Below are 13,849 nucleotides of genomic sequence, written 5' to 3'. Positions count from 1 at the left end.
CAGTATGCAAAACAGAAAAAAGAAGTCTCATAACCAAAACACAAACAAGAAATACCAAGGGGACAAATCACAGTCCCAAGACAACTCGCACTGAACTTAAGAGTATGAGGATTTCATCCATTCATTTTTCACACAGAATCCAGAAATCCCCCTGGCATTAGAAAAGTTAATTTCAAAATGAAGGAACGAAACACTTGGACAGGTATATTAGAACAGGTGCAACCCCCCAGCGGAGGGGGTGTCCAAGTCTGAGTGTTTTGGGCAAGATCTTCCCAAACCTTCACACCTTAAAGCAGGCACCCCAAAACCACCACAGATTCTCAAAGCATGGTTTCATCAGCACAGACTGGAAGAAAAAGCAAAGAAATTCAGCTCCTGTAGGTAAACCAGAATTTAAGTTATCAGGTTTGTTAAAAACCTTCCTTCCCTGCTGCAATGGCCTTGTAGCGTCAAGCCTTTTTTCCTGGCTTGCTTTTAGCTAATCAGCTCGGCAGTTTTCTGGGCCGGAACAAATTCCACGTCACAGGGCCGCAGCAAAGCGCTTTGCTCCTCACCTCGGTGCCGCAGGCGCTTGGCCGGGCGTCAGCTTCCCGATCCTGCCGCGAGCCGCGCGGGCCCCGCTGCGCTCAGGCTCGCTGCTGGGGTCCCCGCGTCCCTCTCTGCCTTCCGCAAGCTCCCGAGGCGGCAGCCGAGTCTCCTCTCCTCCGCGGGGCCTGGGGGCAGCCCAAGGGCAAATCGGAGATGGTCCTCAGACTGGCTACCCAGATACTGCTCCCTATTTACTGAGTGTTAACAGACGTTAGAAACCCGGTGAGCGGTTACCTCACCCATTACACCTTCTAAACTTTTGCTAACATTTGCTCAACTTTCACCATAGAATAATATTCCTCATCTTTTCTGACCCTGCCAAAATCATCGGGATGTAGAAATCTCATTCACTGCCTCACAGCCGAATTAAAGCAGAGAAAGTTTGGACGTGCCTGCAACCCCAAATCTCAAGTGCTACGCACTGGGCAAGAAGAGCTAGTGGGCAGGAGCCTGTCCAGCCTCGGCTCACACGGGTGCCAGCGGGAGGAGGAGGAAGAGGAGGAGGAGGGACAGCAGGCTGCCTGCAGGAAGGGTTTCCAGCAGCCCAGGGCAGGCGCCCGGTGCTCCGCCAGGAGGGCACCTGCGGCAGCCACTCTGCGGCCCGGAAAACCCACATACCCTCACAGCTTTGCCTCATCTCTCTAATAAATAATAGGCTAAGAGCAAACAGAGACCTGTAATGGTTTGCTTTTGTGCCCTGATTTCTGATACCTCCAGATGTTAAACCCTTTTGCCTAACTGGCATGAATGAATGAACTTGGCTGCATAGCATGGTTATGGGATACATTAATATCAATAATATATAAATATTAATAACACTAGCAAGCAATAAGTTTGCCATTTAGAGTGTGTTCCCAGACTACCTCCCTCTCCCAATTTTGTGGAAGTTTTAAGAGCTCATGTCATTATATATCATCTACTCAGCATTTTATTTCCTGCCTTGAATGGCTTTTTACTCCTTTATTATTCTTGGAAATTTGTATGTGAATGCTTCAGACACATATCACACAAAAACCTACTACTGCCAAATAATTTAATCAGCAAACCTCTCCAAACCTTGCGGCAGGAGGAGACTAACTTAAAGTGATTACAGAAAACAATAGTTGAATCATGAGCTGCCACAGATCAGAGGCAGAAGGAGCTCCATTCACTGAGGAGACCTCAGTAATGCCGACAGCTCCAGACATCTATTTCCTCCATACAGTTTAATTTCCACTGTGAAAAACTGTTCAAGTTCTCATTACCAGGCACCATACCACTGCAGCTGCACCACCGGTGGAAGGATGAATGGAAACAGCCTAACAGCAATGAGCTACCACCCAGAAAATCAACTTTCGGGCAACCTCCTCCTCTCCTCTCTGTGCAACAAAAGCGCATTGTTGTGGCTCCAAGGCAAGGCGAGCAGATGCTTCCCAGATGCCACCACACCAGGAAAGCTGTAGAAACCTGTGCCACAGCTGCTGGCACAAGCAGGACGGGCCTCCGTCTGCATCTACTGAAGTTGGCGGAAGAATCCTGTTGAACTGCAGGACAGTAGCTGCTTACTGACTAATGCCAGGTCTCTGTAGCCGTACACTTACAAAGCCCTAAGAGAAGCCGTATGAAAAGTGGCCTCAGCTTTGTATCACTGCTCAGGCCCAGGAGATGCAGCCACCAGCTCACCTTGCTCTGCCCAACAAAGAAGGTCTTCCTCGCCAAGGAGGGACCGAAGGCCAGGTATTCTGGTGTTCGGCAGTACAAAACACACAGCTCATTTCTGAAAGATCGCATTTCTGTTCAAAGTTGGTTTTCAAGGTTCTGTGCCTTTGTTTTTACCTATCACCTCCACGAGCATTTACCAGTCCTACATGAGTTCCACAGTAACCCAGCCACTGGAATTCATTTATATTCTTTTTTTGGTAATGTAAGCATGCACATTAGGTTTCTCCTTCCTCACACAACATTCTCAACCCTTTGAAAGGATTTTCACAAATAAACATTTCTCTTGGAAGACTAAAGAGGAGGAAGCTCCTGGCTCTTTTCTCCATACTGTGAGCTAACAAGGCATTTCCTCTGGGTCACACCACAAGCAATTCATTTTCTGAACTACGAATCTTCTTTTATTTTCTGCTGATATGGCCTGAGCATTGCTGACAATTACCCGTCTATACACATTTCAAAGTTTATTATTTCGATCACTGTTTGGGCTGATGATACTGTCTGTGATAAATGTTTTATTTTCAAAAATTGACAAATATGTTATATCCCAAGTTACAAAAACACTGCACCAAGATTTCACCAAGATCACCAAGATTTCTGAAAGGATGGGTAATAGAGAATTTCCCCATGAAGATTTTCATCCAACCTGCACTGAAGAAACTGTGAGTATTTAGATACCTTATGCTTCAGAGTAGTCGCTGACCTTAGATGAATGAAAAACCCCATGGAAAACGCTCTTCATCTCAAGATACATTAGTGGTAGAGACTATTCCAGAAGCTACAAGTACTTGGCATTCCTCGCGTGCAACTCATGCTTTGGGATAGACTTGTGTAGGGCACAGGTTTCAGCTAATGTTTTGCACACAAAAAAAAGAGTTCTGAATTGACTTCAGTGATCATCATACTCTGATTTTTTTGAACACTGATCCCAGTCTTTCCTGTGGAACAGTCACAACATTCATTCTTGAAGTCTGGTTTTAAATATTAGCTTTTCCTAAATAATGGCACACAACCACTACACTGCTAAAGAGGGAAGTTCTGTACATGCCAATTATCCACACAAAACTGCCATGCTTCATTTTAACAAGACGGACATTGTGACAGTCAAGGAAACAGGGAAGAATACGAATTATTCCCCTTTGACTTGCGCAATAACTGAGGACTCTGACGTTTTGGTACATGAAGGATATGAGGAGAGGCTGAACATGCACAACCACAGCCAGTACCTCAATCCTAAACATCTACCAACACACAAGTCAAAGGCATTCCTCATCTCACATGAAGAGGCCTAACTTCACGTGGAAAGGGAGGTCGAAACAGAACCCAACATGCTGCGGTGCAGTAGCAGGAGCAATGCCCGGGTGTTTCCGTTCCGTTACACTACGCCGTTTCGTTGGCGACTCCACACAACGCAGCTCCCAGCTGCCACAGCAGGACGTACGGGCTTCACGGTAGTCACCACCACGCTTGCTACAGACACAGAAAACAGCAACTCGGCACGAGCACGCTGGCAATCCTCCCTGGCATGCAACACGCCCTGACATCCAGTGCCATGAATAAATTATCCTGCTCCGAGTCATCCAACGTCTACATGTCAGAAACTCATCAGAATAAATGTAACCAAAAGAAAACCAACATTAGTATTAGTGAAGTGTATTCCTTTCTGAAACTGTTATGTATCCCTTTGCTAATTAAGCAGCATTTACAGTTTTATTTCTGACACTTGCTAACCAAATCAATGAATAGATTCTAGATCATTCAATCTTCAAAGCAACATAGGGAATTTAGACACAACAATTTTAAACTATGCCCTGAAAAACCAATTTACACTGTTATGCAACCTAATAAGATTTCTTTTGATAGTTTCCAAATAAAATTGCAAATGAAGAAGTGTAGCATTGTAAGCAAATCAGTACAACTGACAGCATGTATTATATCTCTGAAAATACTGTAGCTACATTTTCCACCATAAACATATTTAATGCCTTGAGAAATTCAGAAAGTTGACCCACTTTCCATTGTGTTATCAAGATATATCAAACTTAATAGAGTTGGCTAAGCTTATTAGCTGGGCCCAGGGGCCAAACGTACAGTAGGCACTGCACAGCAGTCCAATACAAGCCAACGGATTTAACCACACTTGCTTGACCTTGATACCTTATAAAAAGGCAGAACGAAAAGAACTGCCTTTTGTATTTTAAACACAATAAAGGTGAAGCATGAATAAATGTTCGGTCATTTCAAGAGATAGTGGTGTGCTATAGCCTGTAATCAACTCTTGCCCCCCTTGCCTTTGTCCCCTCCCAGCTTCCAAGAAACACTGTGATAAGTGTAGATTAGAAAAGGTGATTTCTAATATGTCACAGGAATATCCTGACTGATTAAAAAATATATATTTTTTCCACCCCAAAAATTTTAAATAGATCTTGGTTACACAAACACACTACAAAAAAACATAGGAAAAAAAAAGGAGAAGTAGAGATTGTGGGAAGAGAGGGGCGAGGAAGGGATTTCCGGTGTATTTTTTCACATGACCACGATGTGCTTTGTGATCTTTTGATAACTGTGAGAGTCACAACCCTCCCAATCACGACTGCTGCCTTGTGAGCGACACCAGTGCTGGGAAGACCTTTTAGAGAATAAAGAAGTCTCTCTTCAGCTGGCATTGCAGAAGAGTTCTGCTCATTCTGGACTTTAACCAAACTTTTAAGTCTTCTAACCCTCTCCTCTTAGGAGACAGCAGCCACACCCTGGAATAGGGGCATTTAGGATTAGTAGTAATACTCTCTGATCTGGCCAACTTCAAACAGAAATGCCTTCCTGATGAATTTCCACAGATACATGCTCATCAAGACTCGGACACACCATTTGCTCTATGTCTACTTTATCTGGCTTTAGTTAATGCATATTCACGTCACTTTTACCATTCCTTCAGCGTCTCCCTCTTGTATTCAGATACAGGATGTATAAATGCAGATCTGTGGTGCAAAGACAGACACAAAATACTCAGCCCTGCTGTCTTGAGTAAATAAATCGAGCACTGCAAATGGAATACAAATGGTTAAGAAAGGAACAGTTCTCACTTTTAAGTGTTCAAGCCCAGCTACTACGTGACAGTCTCCCAGGCTTCTGGGAGACATTCCGGTGTTCTAGCTCATCCATTCCATTTTTCCATAAAGATACCGGGACAGAATGTAAATGCAAGGGATTTTCTTCAAGTGGCACAAAAAAAGGCTAATGGCCAATTATGAAGTTGTACACTCTCATTTTCTGTTGGTAAGGAAATGCACACATCTATCTATGTATGCTATGCCGCAATTTCAGACCGCTGCACAGGTGGAAGAGAGAAAGTCAATGTCACTGCGGTTATAAAAATAGCATCCTGTAAGCGCAGCTTCCCACAGGTGTCCCCCAAGCACTCACTCCAGTGAAACCCAGGCAATTTGGGGTGGCAGAGACATTGCCACCCCCTGACTTTCCCCCCAGGCAGTGGGAATTTGCTCTGGAGGATGAAGAGGAGAAGCGGACTAAGCCCACCAGGCGCCGTCTGCCACTACCCAACCGCACGGGGCTCTGGCGTTTTAATCGGCTGTTGCATATCAGTGAGTTTTGTCTGATTAGAATTTGGGCAGGATATTTTTTTCCCATCCTAGCATTAAACCATTTGAAAACACGTCCATTTGGGAATGCTTGTTTATTGTGCAGGAAAAAGCTGCCTTTGGTTAGCTGCCATGCTAGATGACAAAATGCTGGGCACCGAGATAGAAACAGTCCAATTCTTTCAAAGAAAACGACCCAGAGGAAACAGCCACACGAGTCTGTACCAAGGACATTAACAGTAAGTTGTGTGACCCTTGCAAGGGTAATCACATCCCCAGAACATCATCTTCATGCACTTTAAAAAACAAGCTGAGGAAAAAAAAAAAAAATCTATACAGGAAAAACCCTGACTCGCTTCAGAAGCATGCTCCCTATGATCACGCAGCAAAGCCCCGGTGCTTTTAATGGAATTTTTAAAAGCTTAAAATGATTTTTTCCATTTTCTGCTATCATTTTGCAAACAAAACAGTCATTGGGCTGGTATAAAGAGTGGAGAAGATTGACCCAAAAAGAGTTCAGTGCCGCCTTTCCTCAATATTTTTACTCTAAAAATAGGTTTTAGAAGGCTTATCAGTGCTACCAGACTTCCAACGTGCCGTTAAATCAGGGCCTCCTGAAGCGCTGCCTCCCTCCCCGCGCCGGCTCAGCCGTCAGAAGAGAAGCACAACCTGCGCCGGCATGAAGCCTTCTAAGTTTTTGCAATTTTCTATGCTATGACATTTTAATAATCAGAATCAAGAAACAGAAATATACATAACAACCCACTTAAAAATACTGTTATTTGGGGTCTCAGAGAGAGACCGGAAGGGATGACCAGAAGCAGGCAGAGTCTGGCCAGGCGCGAGAGATGCTGCCGCCTGCAGCGGACCTACGGCACTTAGCGCGCGCGCACGCGCGACCAGCGCTGCCTCTGGAGGTGGGCCAAGAAACCTACGGAGAGCTGCCGCGAGAGCCCCGCGGCGCTGAACCTTCCCATTCGCGGGCGAGGGGGCCCCGGGCCGAGCCGCCGCGCCGGGCGGCCCCTGGCCTCGCAAGCAGCTGCTCCGCGATTATCGCTTCCGTGAATTCCCTGCCAGCAACAGGTGCTAGCTCATAAAAACAGATTTATCCTCTGGGATTGTCTTCCTGAGGACAGTTATGCACAGATACGTATGTGACCTGGCTTCGATTCCTTCTCCTCGGTCTCTCAGCCTTCGCTTTTAATAAAAACGCTGACAGCCTGCAGCCACAGGCCGACGGGCTTTTACTTTCCTAAATCGCCGCCTGCGCAAGGAAGGACCTGGTCAGGAGGACAGCATTCTCCAGGGCAAGCAGCATGTCTTTTCTGCACAGTCGGCACCCGCTTCTTCATCTGCTCTGTTCCGCTGTCTTTTTTTTTATTTAATTTCTATTCTAACTAGCTGCAAAAATATCTTGAATCATTATCAAATTACGTTCCTACAATATTAAGGATTACATTGTAATAGAAAAACAGAGAACACAAAACTAAGTTTCACTACTCCATTCTTTTGAAAAAGCATTTTGAATAGACACATGACAGCTATCGAGCTTTACAACATTACTTTTGTTTCACAGCTCTTTTAAGAGCCATCTTCTATTACAACAGAGCTATCTGTTTATTTCAGCAGAAGTAAATGTTAATTTAGAATGCTAAAAATCCAAATTCAGTACCAAATACACACCATCTCTATTGCATATCTGTAATTGTATACCGACACCACAAACTAAACAGTAAACATTTTAATGACAACTGCCTAATCATAAACTTCAACATCTACAACAATTAAATGCAAACAAATAGTTACCAATAGAAGTTTTACAGTGCTAAATTGATTTTTAATTAATAAAATATTCTCACGAAGCAAAAAGAAACATATTTCAAAAGACATCCCATGAACCCTAATCTGAGAAATTTGCTCTTTCAGTTGTAGGCTGACGCAAGTTCAAGTTCCCAAGGTTGTTTCCTTGATTACCAGAAGGATGACAGTTATCCACAGTTAAGGCAAGACACCTGCAGAGCTAGAATATGCCCCCTCTACCCGACTCTCTGAACACATAGATCTACAATATGCAGCTAGAAGAGGAAATTAAGGGGGGGGGCGGGGGCTGGGAACCTGGAGAAAAAGTGCAAGATGCTCTCAGGAGAGAAGAGATTTAAGGCCCAAGAGAGGTCAGGGAATCACTGATGAAAGCAGCTTTCCACCACACCTACAGCACTCGCTCCAAGTCCTGCTGACATCAGTGAGAGCAGGATTAGCTCCCACATTAAACCACTACAAAACAAAAACACACGTTTGCTGTGCTTCCGACTGCAACTGATACATAAATATTTAAAATTATACTAGTAGACCACAGTACTGTAAAATAGTCATCTCAGTCCAGAAAGAGAAATAAGAATAAAAAAGAATGTAACATTTCAAATTTCATAAAAGTGTTTAAAAGGACTTTTTGCATATTCTCCATGATTTTCAATAAATCAAACAGCATTCGAGTCAAAGCTTTTGCCAAAGTAGAATTAGAAATTGATGCCAGATTTCTATTTTCTGTTCATAGCCATAGGAAACACACAGGCCAGGATAATCCTTACCGCGCACACCAGGCCTACAAATCAGCCTGATGCATGAATTATATTGCAAAACACACAAATACTAAGCTCTTGATCTCCATCCAGTTAAGACCTTCCGTAACAGTAGCACCCGCCATTTGCCCCAGCGAAATTTCCTCCTTACAGGTATCAGAAATACAGTTTCTGTTGCCATCAGATTCACTCAGGCCTTGCCTGTTTGTTTTGGGCAGAGGTTTGGGCATTTTATTTGTTTGCTTTTACATTAAAAGCGCCTCGCGCCCTCTCAAACTCCTCCTGCGCTGGCCCCAGGGGCTCCAGCCTAGGAGCCCCGCGGGCAGGCGCTCAGGCCACGGCCGGCCCGGCCCGGGGAGCGGGGAGCCACCAGCTGGCCCCGCGGCAGGAGCAGCCATGCCGGCTGCCTCCGCGGGCCTGCGAGGAAAAGCAGGTAGCTGCACAGGAATAAACCTCCAAGCACGAGCGGGGAATTGCCTCTGGAAAACAGCAGCCATTTGTACAGGCTAATTCCAACAATTAACAAGTGCTACTTATTTTTAAACTTCCACAGAAATAAAATAAGATAAAAAAAGGCAAGTAACATAATTCATGTTAAATATTCAGTCCTTACAGAAGACCAGCATATTTATGCTATATGGTACTGAAAAATTACACTCTCTTCTTTTCAGCTACATTAAACAAGTTCAAAGGATCCTGGAGAGGATGATTCAGCAATCAACACACAGTTTGCAGCGTTACACTGACGTGTTTCTTACCTCAGGCCACACAATCCCCACCGCCTCTTTCCTTTTTTTTTATTTTTAAATGTCTGAGAAATACTCGGCCATGAGTCAGAAGAGGAACCTCTTCGTTAGCCATACCCCGGGGCGAGCAGGGCGTCGATGCCCGGCCAGCCGGCTGAAGGGGCTGCGCGCGGAGGGCGCTGGGTTGCCCGCGGCTGCCCGCACTCGGCTCCTGGCCAGCGCCTGCCGCCGGCCCCCTCGACGCCGGCCCCCTCGACGCCGCTGCGGCCCCTTCCCACACACCGACGACACCTCCGACCGCAGTTACAATACTGGTTTCAAAAAAACTAGAGAAAACACACAAGCAACACGCGCTAGCGCTGATTCTCTCTTACCTGCTGCCATATAGACGCTCATCGGCTCCCGGACCCGCGCCGCTCAAAAGCCCAGCCCAGCAGCCCCACCTGCCTCCCAGGAGCCGCGCGGGGCCTCGGCGCCCGGGCCAGGGCCAGCTCCTCCGTGCCGAGCCCGGCGGGGCTAGGGCAGGGACCCTGCTGAAGCGCGAGCCAGGCAGCCGTCCCAGCTCACGCGCTTCAGGCCCACGCGTGCGGATCTGTCGCACGTGCATTTGATCTACGCTTTTACACGTTTGTTTAGCAGAATTATAGACTGTATGTTAGTTTGAGAAATTTTTGACAGAAGTAAAAATACTTTGAATATGGACTATGGTGAGCTAGGTTGAAAGAAAAAAAAAGGGGGGGGGGGTTGGTGGTTTTGTTATTTTAATATCTTACATTTCATTCCTGCCTGCTGATTGCAAGACTATCAAAGACCCATATAAAAGCAACATCTTTGTTTTGCAAGCAATTTCCATTCCAAAAGCAGCAAATCTAGACATCACTGTTTGAATTTGTTCTTGCATCTCATTTCCATAGGCCAGGCAGAGGAGTAACCTGCCTCCTCTGTTCTGTGCTTTGAAAGCTTCCAACCAACAGATTCGTTTGCTAAAGACACGAAAACACCGTGTGTATATACATGGCTCCCCAGGGCTTTTTGCTGAAGAGTTGATTTGCATGAGGCATTACAAATTCACCTTTTTGAAATGAATGTAAAATCTCTAATTTACTCTGTGGATGTATTTAACAGATAATGAATCCCATGCTAGTGGATAAAAGTATATCAACTTCAACTGCTATTTTGGACAAGCTTATTCTGGAGTGATCCCACCAACACTAACAGTTTTAGAAAGAAAAAGGCTTTGGTAAGCACTCAAACTGCCCAACTCCTATTCTGAAGGAAAACTCCCAGCTGGCCCTAAGATACTGAGAGAGCATCAGCTCACCCCGCCCGGGTATTCGCTGTCCAGGCTGCGCAGCCACACGGAAAATAACATCAAACCTTCATGATGCTGCTTGCTTTTGGTAATGTTCCTAATCTGCCTTTGCAGGCAGCTATATTGCTTAAATGCCTTTGCGAAGTTATACATCCCAAGTAAATAAACTTAAGACATGCAGGGGAAACTGGTTCACTTCACACACTTCCACTTATTTCAAAGTTCAAATGGAGACATGTAATTCATAAGCGTTTAACTGTAGAAATGCAGAAGCCAGTCACAGGAAAATTAAATACACATCCTATTTCAGCCACATCATTCTCAAATATTTCTGCAGGCTGAATTCAACATTTCATCTCAAGTTCTCTAAAATTATAAAGTGTATTGTAAGGAAGCCATTCCTCATGCCACAGGTTTATCCCTGGACGAGCTTCTGCACCCTCACGGTCAGATATTTCCATTAAGAAAGCGATATGACACTGGGAGATCCTAGCCCAGAGCAACAGACGTCGCGCCAGCCGTTTGCCGCAGCCTGCGGAACAAGGGCCGCCACCGCCGGACAAGCCGCAGGTTCTGGACCACGGACACCACCACGCTTTGCTATCTCAGCAACTTCCATCCCTTTTCTCCTCCCCATCCCCCACCTTTTTTTCTTTTTTTTTTCCCCCTCTCAAATGAAGAGGGCTCATAGTTACCCTTCGTGATGTCAGCAGTTATTTTATGCTGATTACTGGAATCAAAACGCCAGACAGGATATATTTACAACTGTCTACACTGGCTTACAATAAGCTGATGGATGATTCATCCTTTTTTCCCCCTCAGCTGAAATCACTGGAAATAACACAGAGCCGGAGTGACAGTCAGAGGGCACAGAGGATCCTTTACAGTTTGCCACTTCTCACTTACCCTATGACAGAAAACTGAAGTTTAAGGAGAGGGGAGGCTATAAGGATTTTGCACTGCCTTTAAAATACGTTAGAACATAGCGACTTTGTCTGTGTGTGAAAGGACAAAAGTCAGCATCCTAGGAAGTTCAGCATTTTTAAGATTCCAGTGCATGCAAAAAAACCACCTTAGAAATCACTGGCCCTCGCAAAGAAATGCAAATAAATCTGTACGACCTGCTGGGTTCAAACCAACCAACCAACTTCAAACGGACAATACAAGCGTGAAGAAAACTCCCGAATTTCAGCACTCGAGTGTTTGCAAAGGTTAATATGCCAACACAAGGAGTGCTCTTCCTCCCCTCATGCACATTAAAGGGGGTACAGGAAATTGGGAATAAACAAACAGAACTGTGTGTATATCTCACAGGAAGACAAAGTGCTGCTAGGAGCAAACATAAATCGCCCAGGGGCAGCAGCTCTGCAAGCGAGAATAAGGCCTGAAAGGAAGGTTGGCTGCTGCCGCGGAGGGAGGGAGCGACGGCGCCAGGAGGGGGATTCGGCAGCGGCCCCGGCGCGGAGGAGCCCGGCAGCGCACCCGCAAGGGGGTGCTCAGCATCTCGGGCAGCCTCAAAAGGGAGCCAGCGTATTCCCGCAGGCCTGCCTTTCGCTCCGGTCCACATCAGCAAAACGATACTCCATGAAAGACTGAAAAGAGTTTGTGATCTTCCTTTGTTTTTAACAAGCTGGTTTATAACCACAGCTGATGATTTCAGTGGATGGTCGTACGCTTAGTATTAGTGAACTGGCTGTTTCAGTAAGATGTGCATATAACCAATTTCTGCCATTGGTAAATTGGTTTCTTCTCTATACATTTGGGCCAGATACCAGGAAGCTCTTCAGTACATCTAACTTTAAGCATATGCCTGAATGCCATCGACTTCAAAAGAATTTAGGCACATGTTTAAAAACTTCCTAAATAAAAACGTTTGCCTGAATTTGACACTGTCTCCCATAGCATCCTCATAGACAAGCTCAGGAAGTGTGGGCTGGATGAGTGGACAGTGAGGTGGATTGAGAACTGGCTGAATGGCAGAGCTCAGAGAGTTGTGATCAGTGGCACAGAGTCTAGTTGGAGGCCTGTAGCTAGCGGTGTCCCCCAGGGGTCAGTCCTGGGTCCAGTCTTCTTCAACTTCTTCATCAATGACCTGGATGAAGGGACAGAGTGCACCCTCAGCAAGTTTGCTGACGATACAAAACTGGGAGGAGTGGCGGATACGCCAGAGGGCTGTGCTGCCATTCCGAGAGACCTGGACAGGCTGGAGAGATGGGCGGAGAGGAACCTCATGAAGTTCAACAAAGGCAAGTGCAGGGTCCTGCACCTAGGGAGGAATAACCCCATGCACCAGTACAGGCTGGGGGTTGACCTGCTGGAAAGCAGCTCTGCCGAGAAGGACCTGGGAGTGCTGGTGGACACCAAGTTAAGCATGAGGCAGCAATGTGCCCTTGTGGCCAAGAAGGCCAATGGTATCCTGGGGTGCATCAGGAAGAGTGTTGCCAGCAGGTCGAGGGAGGTGATTCTCCCCCTCTGCTCAGCCCTGGTGAGGCCGCATCTGGAGTACTGTGTCCAGTTCTGGGCTCCCCAGTACAAGAGGGATGTGGCACTACTGGAGCAAGTCCAGCGAAGGGCTACAAAGATGATGAGGGGACTGGAGCATCTCTCTTATGAGGAAAGGCTGAGAGAGCTGGGCCTGTTTAGCTTGGAGAAGAGAAGGCTGAGAGGAGATCTTATCAACGTGTACAAGTATCTGAAGGGAGGGTGTCGAGAGGATGGGACCAGACTCTTTTCAGTGGTGCCCAGTGACAGGACGCGAGGCAACGGGCACAAACTGAAACACAGACGCTTCCATCTGAACATGAGGAAAAACTTTTTCACTGTGAGGGTGACAGAGCACTGGAACAGGTTGCCCAGAGAGGTTGTGGAGTCTCCTTCTCTGGAGATATTCAAAACGCGCCTGGATGCAATCCTGTGCAATGTGCTCTAGGTGACCCTGCTTGAGCAGGGGGGTTGGACTAGATGATCTCCAGAGGTCCCTTCCAACCTCAGCGATTCTGTGATTCTGTGATTGGGTTCTGGTGCTCAATACACAACCATGACATTAACGCTTCCAGCTTCTCTCTTTATCCAAATGTGCCTTAGCTGAACTAAACACGATGGTGCTGAAGGTTGACTTCTTTACTGTATTAAAGCCCATAAGAATTGGACGAATAGCTTCTAGGTAAACATAAAAGTATTTTATACAGAAATAATTCCTGTGTCATCTTCTTGAACATGACAAGGAATCTCTAGAGTAGTTTTTAGTAAAACACGAAACTAGAATCTGTAAGATCAAGTAAAAGAAAATACAGCAGGGTGTGCTCTCTAAGAGGCATCAAACACCAA

General features: G+C 45.9%; 1 protein-coding gene across 2 annotated transcripts in view; it reads right to left on the bottom strand.

Moving 5' to 3' along the window:
- Positions 1 to 13,849, bottom strand: part of SPSB4 (splA/ryanodine receptor domain and SOCS box containing 4) — a 97,636-nt gene that overhangs the window by 30,694 nt on the left and 53,093 nt on the right. The window lies entirely within an intron of this gene.

Source organism: Apteryx mantelli, chromosome 9 (genome assembly GCF_036417845.1).
Source record: "Apteryx mantelli isolate bAptMan1 chromosome 9, bAptMan1.hap1, whole genome shotgun sequence".
NCBI lineage: Eukaryota > Metazoa > Chordata > Aves > Apterygiformes > Apterygidae > Apteryx > Apteryx mantelli.
The sequence above is the reverse complement of the archived record's forward strand: the minus strand, read 5'-3'. Positions and strand labels throughout refer to the sequence as shown.